The 14,409-nt window shown below is 41.1% G+C and overlaps 1 protein-coding gene across 6 annotated transcripts in view; it reads right to left on the bottom strand.

Annotated features, from left to right (window-relative positions):
- Window positions 1-14,409, bottom strand: part of LOC139609507 (uncharacterized) — a 61,748-nt gene that overhangs the window by 4,570 nt on the left and 42,769 nt on the right. For 4 of the 6 annotated variants that reach the window (XM_071464203.1, XM_071464206.1, XM_071464205.1 and 1 more), the window contains 2 exons: window positions 14,248-14,312; window positions 2,088-2,337 (listed from right to left, as the gene is read on the bottom strand). The gene's annotated coding sequence lies outside the window, so the exon portion shown is untranslated. The remainder of the gene's footprint in view (window positions 1-2,087; window positions 2,338-14,247; window positions 14,313-14,409) is intronic. The other 2 variants (XM_071464204.1, XM_071464207.1) reach the window with 1 other exon arrangement.

The following is a 14,409-nucleotide window of genomic DNA, read 5'->3' as shown; positions in this document are numbered from 1 at the left end:
CACCGTGTAGATAAAAGAGGTCAGAGGAGAATGGCCAGGAAAGGCTACAGTGCCTCAGATAAGCCCTCTTTACAAGTGTGGTGAGCAGAGGAGCATCAGAATACACTGATGTTAAACCTTGAGGAGGATGGGACCACGTCGGGCTCCACTCCTGTCAGCCAGCACAAACATCTGAGGCTGCAGTGGACACAGGCTCACCAACACTGGACATTTGAAGACTGGAAACATGACTTGAATGAGTGTTGTTTGCATGCATTTATGGCCACAGTTTACCATCTTCTAATGGCTACTTCCAGCACGATGATGCACCATGTCACAGAGCAAAAATCTTGAATCTCTTGAATTAGTTCCATGAATGTGACAGTGAACCTCAGTGGCCTCCCCAGTCACCAGATCTGAAGCCAGTAAAATACCCAGTATTGATATGGTGCTCCTACATAACGCCACCTGGTGGAGGAAAAGAGGTATAAGAAGCAAGACCTGAGATTAACTCAATTTAATAAAACTACAGAAGATTGATTAAAGAGTTTTGGTTGATAAGGAAAGTCTCCCTCTTGATCTCCCCGTACAGTAACTTCATCTCTACTGATCTAGGACCAGTTGTCAGTGCCTGTAGTTATGACCATCAATCCTAGTTGGTATTCCTCTCTCCTCCACGTTCCCCTGGTTTTTCCGCAGTTACAGTGATGGCCGCTGGAAGCACTACAAGCAGAGCGTGATTAAAACTGACTGGGCTCTCCGAACGTGGTCCAGCAGATTATATGAAGCATGTCAACCAAGAGATGAGGCAGGAGGGGGAAAGTCTTCACATGCTTGGGATGAAAGATAGAAACAGAGAGGCTGTCTCATTTTCTTTCATCCCTCTCACAGGCAGCCTTCACCTCCGCATCACCTCTTGCCATTTGCAGATGGGGAGAAGCTGACAAAAAAAAAGCACTGTAGGGGGGTGGGTTTCTTACTACGAATCCATCACAAGGCCAAACTATTAGTCATCATCCTTGTCAACAAATATACAAATTTGCCCTTTCAGAAACAAAATTTTGTCTTCTGAAAGAAAAATGAATAATGTAAATACCGTGGGCACGAACGTTGTTTCAAATTGGGGGTGTGATAACAATTCTGAAGCTAAAGTAGCTAATTCAGGCTAATTAAATGGTGTGATGCAAGAAACAGGGACAACCATCTTGGAATAAATCAGAATCATGGGAGCTTTTCCTGTTCATTCATTGGTTTCCATAGAAATTTCATCAAAGAAGCTTCCTCAATTAAACTCCATTACTCATCATTCATTTTTATTATATATATATATATATATATATATATATATATATATATATATATATATATATATATATATATATATATATATATTCTGAATTGTATGTTTCATGTTCAGCTCAGCTCACTTGCTATTATCTAACTAAAAGTCTCAAGGTTGCATTAGCTTAGCATCTGTACCAAATGATAACCCTCTGTTTTAACCAAATTACATGGTTCTTTTCAAAAAAACATCCAGGGACATTATTTTGTTATTTGGAATCTACAGACATGTAAAACAGAGCATGACTGACTGAACTGTGGAGTCACTGGCAGAAGCAACATTTCCATCCAAAAATATTGCAAATTTTGAGAAAACATTATTTAATATTGTGAGTTTCAATTAAAATCTGCAAAAGAAAATGCAAGTTTCTATGCTTTGCATCAACATTTTAAGTTAAATACCTCATGAATGTCATGATTAATTCATTAATACTGCTGATTACACTTTGTTGCATGTTGTTTTCATCGGTACACCATCTTTTCCACTTGAGCCAAGCAAAACTTTTCTTTCAAAATTCCAGCTGGATGGAAACCCATCTACCGACACGATCACTTACTGATGCGTGATGTGTGTTTGAGAGGAGACAGGTTGAGATCGCTTCGAAAAAAAAAAACCTCGACATAGTCAGTGTCTATGAAAACTTTAAACTTACAATCCAGCCCGTGCGGCTGAGAAAGTGCAGGTAGACGCTCCAACAACCTCCTGAATTACTGACTGCCTGACAGATGGACCACAGTTAGTGCAGCTGCAGGAACTGTCCTCTCACCTTTCATCTTCAACCTGCACACCTCTGAATTTCTGAGTCCTGTCATCTGCAGAAGTTTTCACATGACTCTGCACTGTGAGATGTGTCGGCGGTGGACAGGAGGCAGAGTACAGAGACATGCTGGGCCACTTTGTGTCGTGGTGTGGGAACAACCATGTGCTCTTGGATGTGACAAAGACCAAGGAGATGGTTGTGGACTTTAGGAGGACCATTTCCGCTCTGGGAGAGGAGGTGGAGACAGTGGACTCTGCTGTTGATAACAGACAAAATGATTTAAAAAAAGGATTTGTGTTACCACCTTTGCTTTTACATTTAGTCATTTGGCAGATGCTTTTATACAGAGTGAAACAAAAGAAATAGAGGAGGAGGAACAGAAACAAGTCATGGAGGAGGGGGTATTGCTGCCATTGGCTCTTTTCTCTCATCCCCCATCTTTCTCATAGTTCAATTTCATGTCTCTGAACCATGAAATTCATTTATGAATGTACAGTATATAGAATAGACACCTATACCCACTGACAATTGACATGAAATTCATATTTAATGATGCATTTCAATGGTTATTGACTTTGCTTTTATGAACACACAACAAATGTGTGACGCAGGAGCAACGAATGTTACCGTTTTCAACTGTAGCCACAATGTATGTAACCACATGAATCAATAATAAGCTGATTTCAATATGCTTGTAAGATACAAACATCTCAGCAAAACATTTCTTTAATTTTTATTATTACTGTCATTATTATATATCATTCCCAGGCCACAAAGTATAGAAGCAAATGAGGAAGAGATGAATAAATAAAAAACATTAGTGACCAATGAGAAAAAAGGAAAAAAAATGTATTTTTATTTTCCAAATACAAATTAAAAGGGGACCAACAATCACAGAAAGTATGTAAAATACTGGAGTTATGGCTGCTGAGGCTTCAGGTGCTCCAGGGGACATTTGGCTGGAACAGGACACGGCTGCTTTCAGGGGACGTGTGGGGTTAATCGTGCGGAGACGGATCATCTCCTGGTGGATGAGGGCGTAAATGAAAACACCAACTTGGAATCTGTCTTAGTTTCAGCACCATCTGAAGTGTGGTCAGTTGCTTTACTCTGCTCTGATATTTGATCCTAGTGCATGTTGGCATATTATATATATATATATATATATATATATATATAGCTATGTGTTTTCCAACATCTTAATATCCATTACAGTGAACAGCTGGAGGCCTTTTGAGATTGTTTTTCTTCTATTACACAGTGTCCATACATTTTACGTTGTTGTCTTCCATTCAAAACCTGCTGAGAAAGTGTCATTGATGGTGATGGCTCCTCACAAGCCTCCAGGTCATATGTTAAGCCTTAAACATACCATCCCAAAAAAAAAAACAGAGGAAACCACAATCAGAGGAGGTCTTGTAATATGAAAACAGCACCTTAGTTAATCCTGTGATCTTTACCTTGCCGCCACATACCAGATGTGCAGGCAAAAAGGGAGAAAATCCGTTAGCTGTGTACAGACTTAGTCGTCCCCTTGGAATAATGTAGGAGGCAGAGTCTATTTAAACACTATCTCTGTGACCTCTTGGTGCACGGAGGCTCTGCAGGGATCTACAGGATTAACCGTCGCCTCTCAGGTGAGCTGAATCATAATAAATAGCAGCAACGCTTTGAAAAGACCCATAACAGCACATTAGCATTGAAATGAGGTCGCACTTTTGTCAGCAGGTAGTCCTGGGTCACAGAGACAAACGCTGGATACCGCCGGAGGGACTTCAGCACACACTCGGCTGTCCCCTCGACTGCCTGCTACGCCTACACCGCTAATGTCAACAGTGTTAACATCCTGGCTCGTTTGCAGAGGAGCAGGAGATGAATTTCTTTCGAGTGCTGGAAGCTATCCATTCTGGACAGAAGTCACCTGGCACTTTTTTTCTTTTTTTTTTTTTTGCATATGCTATTAAATTTAAGGGTTCATACAAAGCCATGAGGTCTGTGAGATTTGTACTTTTATATTCTTCACTCCAACTGGCTGTAAAACATTTCCTGCTGTTAACTTATCTTTATATATGCCATTACAGCACAGGAGCGCCAACCTGTCCAGCAATTACCCTTATTTCCTACTGGAAAAGATCTCCGGATTTCAAAAGGTACGTGAATAAATAATCTAAACGAACATTTAGTCTCTGTGAGGACACAGCATTGGACAGCTCTGTGGGGGCAAAATTATAGAGGGAAACATAGCTGGAACCTGAGACATGATCCTACACCTGCCAGGCTCAGTTGTCAAAAAAAACTAATTTTTTTTAATGGTTTATTCAAAACCCCTTCAGTTCTCCCGAGTGAATACTGCATAGCACAAATTGTCCTCTCAATGGCAAATAAAAGATTTCCTTTGACTGTTCTTTTATTTAGGAACCTATTATACTGTGTTGAATCAGGTGGAGCAGCTGGAGTCAGCATGCTGTGTGTCAGCCTCTTTTCACTGACATCTAAAATCAAATTTAACTAGAGACCATGCTGTGATCGCCTTTATTTGGATCTCAACTACATACCTGCACAGTTTTGCGACTGTGACTCGCACGACTGTGACGGTGTTGCAGTCACAAAATCTATTCATAAGCACCCTCCAAAACCACCTTAGTGGGAGTTGCTGCTACAGTAAGTGTCTCCAGGACCACGTTTTGCCATAATAACACACACACACACACACACACAGAGCTTGTGAATGGAAGTGATGAGCAATACAATGACAGCAAGTGAACCATAGCAGTGCCACACCATTTTCTGAAGATGGGTATATATTTCCAGTTCTCACACATTGTACCACACATTTTCCCACATAAGGTTAAATTCTAATCCAATTCTAAACACTTGTGTGCAAAGATGCTACTGCACATGAAAATCATGTTCTTCATTAATATTACAAGAGCCTTTTCCCTATTTAGCTGATCCTCGACCATAACAAGATTTGAACAATATTTTCTAAGTTTCTAAGCTTCTACCTCCTCCTCTATAAGACCTTGGGTACCTCAGCTATGAAGGATAGCAGAGGCTCCAACAGTGAAACATTTCAGTGCGAAGGTTGCTATGACCTGAGCTCTATCACCTTCACACTGGTAATCACTCAAGTTCGACATTTAGTGCAATTATATATTTTTGTTGAACTACAGGAGAATTTTGAGGTAAGAACTTGCAGCAGTTGGAGAGAATATTGTTTGTTTACCAGCTTTTGGATGATGTCTTCATCATAATATTTTATGTGTACCCAGTGGGGATAAACAAGGCTTCAAATTTCAACGACCTACACGTTGTCTCAAAGCTCCTGTTGTCCAGTCAAACACTTCTGAATTGTTACAGCTTGACAAGAGCTCTGTACCAGCTGCACGGCTCATTCATGAATACAAATCAAATCATATGCCACTTTCACTTACATCTTCAAGAAATGCTTCTGGGGAACAATTCACTACGGAAGGTGTGACATGTTTTATTACTGTAAGCTACTACATCACGTATCACATGCGGTACATGAATAAAAGCAGAGTGAAGTCATTATTTATGAGCGTCTGATAAGAAGCGGTTGTGTTGTACTGTTGGAAAAAAAGGCTTTATTGCCCATTATCACGTCTACCCAGGATCAGATTCAACTCCCACCTCGTCTGACGACTGAAGAAACACACGTCTAAGCAAGCTGTGAAATGCTATACATCATCACCTAACCGCAAAAACAAACTGTCCTTGGCAGATAATGTTCCGTAAAGTTGCTCGAGCTGGCTGATTTTCCTCTCCGTGAGACATTTGTCAGGTTTCTCAGACACCGAGACAATTTCTGCTCCGTACTCATATATCACAGCGCCGAGGTGATGAGTTCTTCTCTGAAGATGTCGGCCTAAAATAGTCGTACTGACACTCCGAATCACACATGTGACATTCACAAAGCGAGCAGAAAACTTTCTCCCTGTTAACTTGGAGCCCTGCTTCAAATCCGACGTGTCCGAGCTGCCTCACACGCCGATATGGCAGATGTGACTGAAAGGTGCTCTTTAGGTTCAGACACCTGCGTCAGGCAGCCTGGCATTAGCTCATGATGCTCGCTGTGGTAGCTGTCACTGTTGCTGAGTGTCTCCACAACAGAATGCCATTTTCTCTGCATCGTTTCTCCAGACCCCTGGCGCTCGGTTTGCAGTTAAGCTATCAACCTCTGACATTTATCAGCTTTCCTCCCCCTAAAAAAAAAAACCAAAACACAAAAACCTTTTTCACTATCTGGGAAGAATTGGTAAAAGTTCAAGGCAGCATCAAAGAGGTTTATGAAGGACGGCGCAACAGTCTCCCGTTTTATCTGCCTTGGCTGTGAGAGTTTGGCAGTGATGGTGGACTCTTGACCCGGAAAATCCCACTGAAACCCACCTGCAGGTACAGTTGGACCACCAAGCACTTACGATCTTTCATAACACTGAACAACTAGTTTCCGTGCCTCATACTGTCACTGTGGCAGATCTGTAACGCTCTGAGAGTGGCGCCAGATCAAGAGAAGCTCATGTGGATTGTTTTAAAAGGCAGTGACTTCTGGAGGAGCCGTTGCTAAGCACACGCGACCCTTCTTCCTCCCCTTTCTGCCCGGTGGGTCTCCTCTGTTTGCTCTCCAAACAAAGCAGAAACGCCGAGCACATTTGCTGTTAAAGACTGGTAATCTCATCGGCCCTCTTTATATAATCAACATATGAATATGAAACATCCGGGAATGGAGCTGGGAGGACCAAAGGCATGTAAATGACGGACGTCTTAAAAGAGAATGTTGCACTGAGAATTTCTTTCTCCCGTTGCCACTCACCCTTTTGGTAAACATGAAGCGTCGCCTCAGATCTACTTCTCATCATGTCCTCTGCTTTGACTTCCTTGAGGAGTGCTCATTGATCCGGAGTGATTGGGCCTTAAAGGAGGAGACTCTCTATATGACTGTTTATTTGTGTGTGTGTGTGTGTGTGTGTTTGACACAGAGGGGAGGGAAGAAGGAGAGGGAGCTTTCGAGGGCCCATCTCCTGATCTAGAACCAATTTCTATGCAAATGCTACGACCTGATTTGGGAGAAGCTACCATTGTTCGGCGTGGGCAGGCAGGGTTGGCTTAAGGTGTCGTAGCGCTCAGCGGCTGAGCTGGTCGACGCATAAAGCATGTTTCCTGAACTGACAAACTCGCCGTGTTGTGCATTTTAGAGCAGCGGCGTGCAGCTGGGGGGGGCAATATTTTACACGGCCATGACAAACAGCTGTAGGGAAGAATCACATCTCGAGGAGGTGGGTGGGTGTAGAGGTTGGCAAACTAATCGTGAGACTGCGGGGAAATGTTCCTCTTAGCCAATGGGGCAGAAACCTGGACGCTCATATTTCTCGGCCACTATATCGAAGCCCAGAGGCGTCATTCAGGTAACAAATATCACTGTCTGCTTGTTGCAGTGTTTCTAAGCAGCAGCACCTTTCATCAAGTGCTGCAGGGGACGTAGCACAAAAACATGTGTGCCTTTTGCTTGTTAATGGTCGTTGGCCAGGTTGGTTCGTTATTGTTGTTGTCCATAAAAATAGTATAGAGCAGTTGAGTGAGCAGAACTGCAACAGTGCTATGTTTCTAGGCCGCATCAACCATGAAAGTGGACGAGAGAGGATTTTCAAAAGAATATATAAATAGAAGGCAAAGGATTTGCTCAGAGATTTGCTGCCTCGCATTTTCATTCACTCGCCGTCCTTCACTCACACATGCCCACTCGCACAAACACACACACACACACACACACACAGTGAGAACTTTGTGTGACTACAGAGGAGTGTGATGACCCCTATTTCACTTATGTGTTCCTGGATGAGTTCAGACACTGAAGGGAGCGTAAGCAATCTCGCCTGCAGCACTGGCAGCGCGCTGGCCTGCATTCGTTATGTGTGATTCTGATTTAAGCAAAGACTACCTCCATCCTCTGTGGGGTAAGGCCATATCACACCTTCAATAAAATATTCCTTATCACCATGCAAACATGCACTGAAGAAAAGTTTTGTACTCTTGCCATGGCGACGAGCGAGAGGCGCCAACTCCTCCAGTTAATTACATGCTCAGATGGTCTTGCTGACACATGGTACTGTAGATCAGTGGCACTCAAAGTCCCACTCAGGGGCCACTTCCAGCCTATAAAAGACTTCTGAGTGGCCCTTGAACATTTTCCAGAATGAAACATATTCTGTCCTGGGCTGCAGAACCACCTCTACATTCAAGAGGATGACGGGATCCATAATTAATGTTTAATAACTTCATCCACGGTTCCAGTGTTTTTATTACCATTCTTGAAACAGCTCTCCCTAACGAGGGTCAGTTTTCAAGTAATAATCCACTGCATTATTATTATTCTACCTAATTCTACCTAATGTTTCAACACAATGAACCAATTCCTTGTGTTGTTCTAGGTGCTGTTTAGTGGAAAGCAAAAGGAAGGAAGGAAGGAACAGGTTGGGGAGCATGTGCAATGATAGCCATCGTGGCTAATCAAAGAGCTCCAAGGACAGAAACTCAAACATGCAAACATACAGTTAAATATTTACACTTCCAGCTGATATAGATTTTGTTTGTGGATGCTCATGAATTAAAGCTGTGTTTTGACCTCCACCAACTCCTGAGGGAAATATTTGGCTTTTTAGCTGCTAAATGCTGCACCATGTTCAGCAGCCATTCGCTAACCTTTCTGTTTTTCTACTGTTTGGGCGCTGGGTAGTGAGTGTGGAGTGGGTTATCTTTTTTTAACTTGTATGCTAAAACCAACCGTCTGCTGCTGCTGGAAATGAGGTTCATTAGGAGTGAGGGTTATAAAACCAACAGAACGAGCTGAAAGACGCTAAAACGCACTGTAGAGCTGAGGGTTATGGGAGAGAGGGGTGATAATTCTCTATCAAATCACCACAAGCAATATCTTTCACATACATATAGTTATTTGATCCTTTGTCAATATAATTTTTCTTTTACTATAGCACCTTTAAAGATAAATATCCCGGGTTTCATGGCAGACAACAACAGATATCATATTACAGATTCCCTCTGCAACATATAATCCCTACTATACAGTCAGGATGTATGAGATGAAATTATAGGCCTTCATTTCCATCTTGCAGATAAAAATCAAAGGAGGATGAAATGCAAATTACTAAAGCAATAATTCCTGCAGTGTTTGTGGCACACCCATATGAGTAAAATTCCATTAAATGTAATGCATTAAGAGACATAAAACAAATAACCAAGAAGCACTTGAGCATAAAAATAAAGCATGAAACATACTCTGACACTTTGAATATGGATTTTACACAAAACGCTGAGAAGTAGATTGGATTAACAGAGACAATTATAGAGCGCAGGATGAGAAGCACATTAAAAAGTAAAATACAGGCTGACACATTTAGTAAACTACGTAGCATCTGGAATAAATGTTTAAAATAGTTTAAATAATAATATTCTTACATTTTTAAGTATAAAGATGACATGCACGTGTAATGTTTGGCTTGATAAAGTGGTTAATTACTACATTGTCTTGAATTAGAAACTGGAGTTCTTATTTAGTGTTATCTGGTTTTATCAGCTGATGACTGGTTAAAAAAATACTCCCCTAATTCATGTCCTTCATTTTTTAATTTCCTTACCTCTCGATTGGCTCTGACCTTGACTAATGAATAGGTTGATGATTGAAGGTTTGGAGATTGTTATTGTACTCTCTGTAATTTGTTCTTTCACCCCAATAATAGAAGTATAGAAAATGAAAATTAAGTAGACAACAGATCCTTCATTAGATGGACTTTGTCCAGTTTCAGGGGAATTGACACCCAAAACTTTGGAAAAAGAAAATCCCATCTTGATCAATCAGTATCTCCATCCACTTAAACCTCATCTTGTTATCTGTCGCTGTCAGTCATTTTATAAGAATACATGTCACTTCTTTTTAAAGTCGTGGATATCTCGCTTCACAAATCTTCCCTCATTTCGCCCGTCAGAATCTCGAAAAACTCGAGAGCCTCCTCTATCCGCGGATCAGAAATCACACCATAGTGCTGATGGCTGTTTCTGAACCACTCAGCGCTGTTAACCTCATTTCATTCTCAGGATTAATAAGCATAGACGAGTGAAGCCTCTCAGGGTGCTGCTGAGATCTTTGGCTCAGTGGAAGATTGCTCGCCACTTTCTCTCTCCTTTTCTACTCACTGGGTGTCTCATTACGGCGGTGCGGGACCAGGTGGGGGATGAGTCTGCTGGAACACCTACCTACGGACATTTCACAACTCTCTCAACTTCAGTTCTGCCATAACACTGGAAGTGGAAGTCATTTAAATTAAAGTCTCATTAATAATCTATGACTTTTATTGGCCTCTATTTAGACCTCGATTTTGCATCATAGGGCTTCTAAATAATTAACGCAAGTAGATAAAAGATGTGATTTAATGCCAGTCAAATCATGCATGCTGCCCTGGGTCTGCTTCTGTGGGGGTGTGTTGTTTAAGGTACTGGTGAGACAATTAAATACAATCCAGAAAGTCCAGCTGGGGCAACAGATTAATGTGTTTAGAAGCTTATCAGATGGAAAACCCCTGCACAGCTTGTAATACTTACAGTGCTAATTCAAAGATATACTTCTGTGGAAATAGTGGTGTACTAAAAAAAAAAAAAGTGCATGAAAAAGGCATGTAATTAAAATAAAGAGGGTACTTCATGATCAACTGTCCTTTCAAACCTGTGCAGTCATGGTCTCTCTGCAGAGAATCAGCCCATTTGTGCAGAGGTCATGGGCAGAATCAGTCCAGCATTCCCTCTATTTTGCTCACAGACTACAAATGTAACACACACATTTTAATGGCCTTGGTTCTTGTCTGTAAGAAGGAAATGAGGTGGCCGCGTGGCCTAGTGGGTTCAGAGACCTTCCTTTATCGCAAAGGTCACAGGTTCTATCCAAGCCGACAGCCAGTGTGTATCCATCAAAAGCCCTTTATCCTGTCCGAACGTCCTTCTGCAAGACACTGAACCTCCAACTGGTGCAGACATTCAAACACTGGACTGTGAACTAGCGGGATGCTCGGATTGACATTATTTGATATCTGAATCATATTCCTCAGTGTTGACGTCCGGGGCAGGTTATGCAGTGATTATTCTTAGATTTATTCATCTTAAGGCCGCTCATTCAGTAGCATCAGCAAATCCTCTACATAACACTTGTCTATAAGACAATGCAGCCTGCGGGCTCTGCAAGATGCATCAAAGCACTCCTGCAGAATCCAGTTTGATCGACTTGTTTGCGCGAGGTATTCATCAAATGTCAGCCTCTTTTTTTTATTTCCCTTCTTTTTTTCACAACGTCTAATCAGTCTCTGTGTGAATTATGTAGGAAGACAAATTCCAATATTTCTCCTATTGGTCAGTGTTGTATCAACTGACCCACTTCTGTGCTGCCACTTTTGTGATTAATTTACTTCAAAGTGGGAAAACTACAGCAGGAAATAACTTCAGAGAGCCACGAACCTTAGGAGCTTTTATGTGCCACATTTCTTTCATCCAAAATGTGTGGTAAATATAGAAATCTATGCATATACTGGGAGAGAAGGAAAAAAAAATTAAGTCAAAGAAGCTGCAACTTTTGACATTAATTGTGACACATGAATGATCAGTCAGGGCCCTGACTGTGAAGCCCTGCAGCCAGAGCCTAAAGAGTGCAGTTGTTGCTACTGTAAGCTCCTTAGCCAAGTTGTCAGAGTGAAATCAGTAATTCATTTTTCTCAGCCTGGACTCCCCTGGGACTCACACACTGAAGAGTGTGTATGTGTACGGGGAGAAAGAGGCAGAGAAAGAAATGGCACCGGAGCACAGCAAAGGGAATAAAAACTGTTTATGATCCCCTTTGTGTGAGGTTACATTTTTAATTAGCTCCCAGCTCATGAGGATTTGAGTCAAGGTCCCCAGTTGAGTGTAAATTGTTTTATTTGGAGTCTCAGCAAGAATCTTCTGTCCTCATTTTTTTTTTCTTTTTTTCCCAGCTGTTGACATTCTGTAAAAGGACGCTGCATTAGAGACCTGAGAGACCTCTTCGCCTGCTCAAGACCTAAAAGCACAGGGGGAGCCAGGCTGGACACTAGCCATGCTTCAGATTAAACACCATAATTATTAATCCTGAAGCCTCTAATAGAATAGAATAATGTGCCAGTTGCCAAGAGACTGTGCTGTGCTTCATATGTGGAGAGGCTTCCTGAGACAGAGAAGAATAGGGCTTATTTGCCATAAGCACTGAAGTGAGGAAATACAGAGGGATATTTGAGGGGTTATGTTCCAAACACAGTGCATCCTTTTCTGGAAAAAAGTTAGTGAAATGTTCCCCTCATAGCTCCACTTCATGATTCTATTTAAAGGAACAGTTTGACATTTTTTGAAAAACAATTATTCATTTTTTTGCTGAGAGTTACTCTCATATCTGTACAGTAAATATGTGGTTTTTCCTTTCACAGCTAATGTCTTTTCTATTAACTTATATGTAGAAACCTTGTCTTCACATTTACCAAAATTATCTCCCTAAATCAAAATAATAACAACAAGAGACACTGTTGGTTAAAATACATAGTTGAAAACGACCAAAGTGTAAAAAGCTGATCTTAAAAATGAGGCTTAAAACTGGTTAAAGGTCGATTTTGAGATTCTGGCAGGCAACCACAATGCATGTGAAGCTTGGAGCTGAGAAACACAGAGCAAGGGAAGTCAGAAGGTACTGAGAGACAGACTTCCACATTGTTGGTCTACAGTAAAGGTGTCCTTAGAATATCTCAAGAAGATTTGCAGTTTTTTGTGTTCATGATTACAGGAGATTTGAGCTATGCTTAAAAAAAACAACAAAAAACTTGTCTGTTCAAGATGAGTAAAATCAGGAAATGTTTTTTACTAAGAAATCGATACATTCAATTTTTAATGGAAAAAAGGGCCAAAATGTTTACAGCCCCCCAAAGCAAGGTATTGACATGCAAGTCTTTATTAATTTGCTTTTTATTTTCCAGAGCTGTGGTGGAATTAAAGTCATCAAAGTCATAAAGCCACCACATTCCCAGAAGAAAGCACTGGGGACGTAACATCAGTCCCCTCATTGGTAACTAAACCCCTGGTGAGGAGCACATGACCTTGAAATTAAATGAAATCAACAGCCAACACATGCTCATATTGGTAATATACACATTTTATTTAGATATAAAGGTTGAGATATTAACTGATCATTGCAATAGGCCGAACCGTATATAAGTATATAGGCTGCTGTATTATAGGATAATTCTGGAAATAGCAGTGGGAATTGGTGGATGGTTAGTTGATGGGACATGGTTTGTTCGTTATATGGAGTCTAATGGGATTAAATTTGCATTTCATACTGAAATATCAGTCTTTAAAGCGGCCATTAACAAGCGCCACAGATGTCGCCGTGATGATGGAGATTTTAGATCAAAGCACTTAATGAAGACACTGTCAAATAATGGCTGCATTAATTCCTGGGGATTTTTTTCTTTGTAGGTTTTTACAATGTGAACACACCTATCAATCTCCTCAGCGACAGGCCTTTCACCATACTGCGTTTCATTAACGCGTCACGGCATGGCTCTTGGTTTTGATCAGCAAACCTCGTCAAACAACAATAAATCTCTGCAATCAGCCCGCTTCTGTGCGTTCACACTGACACATCCTCTGGAAAGACTCCAATCAGTTTTTCAGCGTTTTGAAGTCGGGGGAACGTTTGTGAACACGTGAATCAGAGGCTGGCTTTCTTATGAGAAGTTTTGCAATCAGGAAGCGCTCCTCCGCCATCGCTGTCACCATGAAAGAGACACACAACAGCTTCTAAAACAACACAACAACCTTTGACATTTTCATATGAATAACAAATATCTGTTTAACTCTCTGCACAACGTCTAACTTTGGTGAAGACTAGTGGGAGCTTCAGTGCAGCCCCTTAAATATACCTTATATTACCTTACATATTACCTTATATATGAATTGATAAAGTATGTTTGAGAAGGAAATCTTTAGAAAAGTTACTAATTATTATTGATTAACCTGCCTGTTATTTCCTCGATTAATCTGGTGCACACAGTATCAGCAAACAGTGAAAATTTTCCATCGCACTCACCAAGAATCTGTGGCGACGTCTTCGAAAGTCTTGCTTTGTCCGGCCCAAACCCAAAGATATTTGATCTATAAAGCAGAGAAAAAGACATTGGAAAAAGGAATCGATGGACAGAGGAGATGGAGAGATTTTAGTGTGCTGTGTTTTGAAAAATGAGGTTCAAAG

The sequence above is a fragment of the Trachinotus anak genome, unplaced genomic scaffold (assembly GCF_046630095.1).
Source record: "Trachinotus anak isolate AG129_WGS33_773 ecotype Australia unplaced genomic scaffold, CSIRO_AGI_Tana_v1 ptg000026l, whole genome shotgun sequence".
NCBI classification, from domain to species: domain Eukaryota; kingdom Metazoa; phylum Chordata; class Actinopteri; order Carangiformes; family Carangidae; genus Trachinotus; species Trachinotus anak.
This window is presented reverse-complemented; position numbering and strand designations above follow the sequence as displayed.